A 2256-nucleotide genomic window follows, 5' to 3' on the forward strand; every position below is an offset into this window, starting at 1 on the left:
GCAAGGAACTTCTAGGCAAGCTGCTGAAGGATCCCAGAAGGGCTTGGTAAAATGTTCCCCTCGTTCACGTCCTAGGATGTGATGATTCTATGCAAAGATAATAGTGCATATAATATAATCTAACATAATATATAATAATATAAGGATGCAGAGATTATAGTGGTGGCTAGCTGAGGTCAAGTCCCAGCCAAGTAGGGAGGGCAGCCTTTAAGGGTCTCCAACGATTCCCATCTTGGGTACACATCGTTTTGTGTTCCATAGTCTACCTCTTGCTTCGAGTCAGAACTACTGACTCCCTTGTAAAGGACAGAATGTGGCCAAAGTGATAGGATGTCCCTTCGGAGGTGAGTTGACAAAGAGACTGGTCTCCTCTTGGGCTTGCCCGCCCTCCGTCCCTCCCTCCCTCATCTGTTCCCAGGGAAGCCAGCTGCTCCTTGGGAGCTTTATGCTGGAGAGGCCCATGGGGCAAGGAATGACTATTTCTTGCTTCCAGCAGTGGAGGGCCTCTGGCTGCTCACAGCCAGCTGAGTGAGCTCAAAAGCAGACTTACCCCCAACAAGCCCGCAGATGACTGAAGATCCAGAGGCCCTCTGGACTGCAGCCTTGTGAGAGATCCTGAGCCACAGGGACCTGGCTAGTTGCACCTGGATGGCTGGCCCACAGAAACCATATCAGGTTATGAATGTTGTTTTAGGCCCATTGGTTCGGGGAAAACCTTCAAGAAAGACAGGAGTGGGAAGCCAAATGTTGGGCTTCTGACCCACCCCCCCTCTCCTGGGGTTGAAATTCCAGGGAAATCAAGAGATGGTAGAAACGCCTGAGAGATGAGGGTAAACAATGGAAGAGAGAGGGCATCTAGTCTGATCGCCATGGATCTCTCTGAGAGGACATCCTCCCACTTGATCCTCCTGTGTCGAAGGGTGGCAAATGCAGGGGGAGACACCTGGCAGTGTGGTCCAAGTCGGCTGAGAGCACTCGACCCAGCCCCACAGAGCCTCCTAGAAGGCAGAGAAAGAGCCCAGATGTTCCCTGGGGCCCCTAGAGAAGGCCCCGAGAGAATGAGATGAGTTGAAAGCCTGGGACCTGGTCGTTGGACTTCTAGACTGGAGGGGAGATGGCCTGTGGAAGGGCCACTGCCCGCAACCCCTGTTGGACCAGACCCCTCCTGTCTGCTTTGGGAGACTGGGGGTGAATATGAGAATGAATTCATGTAGAAGAGATGGTGTTCTAATGCTTGGTTTCAACTTCTTGAAATCCTTTCAACTTCTTGAAATCGTTGACATTCCTTTTCTCCTTGTCCCCAGGACCACCATGAATGGGAAGGGGCCTTCAAAGAAGCAAGATGAGAACATCTCTTACAAGGCTGCCCAGTGTCAATATCCAACCACTGCAGTCACTTCTACCCCCTTGGCAGCCCCACTGCTTCCATCAGGACACAGATCCGTTCCTGTACAGGTTTTTGAGCAAACGTAAGTTTGGATTTCTCTCAGAGAAATGCCAAGAGTGCAATGACTGGGGTCCTAGGGTGGTTGCAAGTCTAGTTTTCAGAGAAACTGTGTGGAGGGTTGGGTCACTCTACTGTGCACCCGAAAAGCATATTCTACTGCTTGTTCCCTGGAATTTAAATCCAGGCCTTGAAAAAGAAAAGGAACTGTGAACTGTTTTCAAGAGGGAGCTCTATCATCTTCCATTCCCAGCAGCGATGCAGGAGCGATCCAGTCGTTCCACATCCTGCCTTGCATTGGGGAGTGGGGTCTCTCTCTCCCTCTCGGGTGCATTTGGTTTGCATCATGCTGATAGGTGTGCAGTGAGAGCTCATTGGAGTTTGAATTTGAATTGCCCCGATGGTAACTTTTTATGGGATTTCCATCTGTATACTCTTTGGTAAAGGGTTTCGGTCTTTTGCCCATTTTTTTTGTTTTTGTTCTTTTCAGACTGGATGGCTTGCTTCTTTGGGGGTCAACTTTTGAGGTTCTCTCCTTCCGACAGGAGTCCTTTATCAGGTATGTGGTTTGCACCTATTTTCTCCCAGTTTGTAGCTCCCCTTTTGGGTCTTCTTCACAAGGTGTTTCACACATTACAGACTTCCAATTCTGATTGTTGGATCATGTCTAATGAATCAACTCTTCTTGAACGGAACATGATTTGATGTCCAGTCGGAGGATTCTTTCCCTAGCTGTCCATTCTGGACATTTTTTTCCCTAGAAGATTTATCATTTTACATAGAAGGCGGTGATTAATTTTGAGTTAATTTAG

Source organism: Meles meles, unplaced genomic scaffold (assembly GCF_922984935.1).
Source record: "Meles meles unplaced genomic scaffold, mMelMel3.1 paternal haplotype, whole genome shotgun sequence".
NCBI classification, from domain to species: domain Eukaryota; kingdom Metazoa; phylum Chordata; class Mammalia; order Carnivora; family Mustelidae; genus Meles; species Meles meles.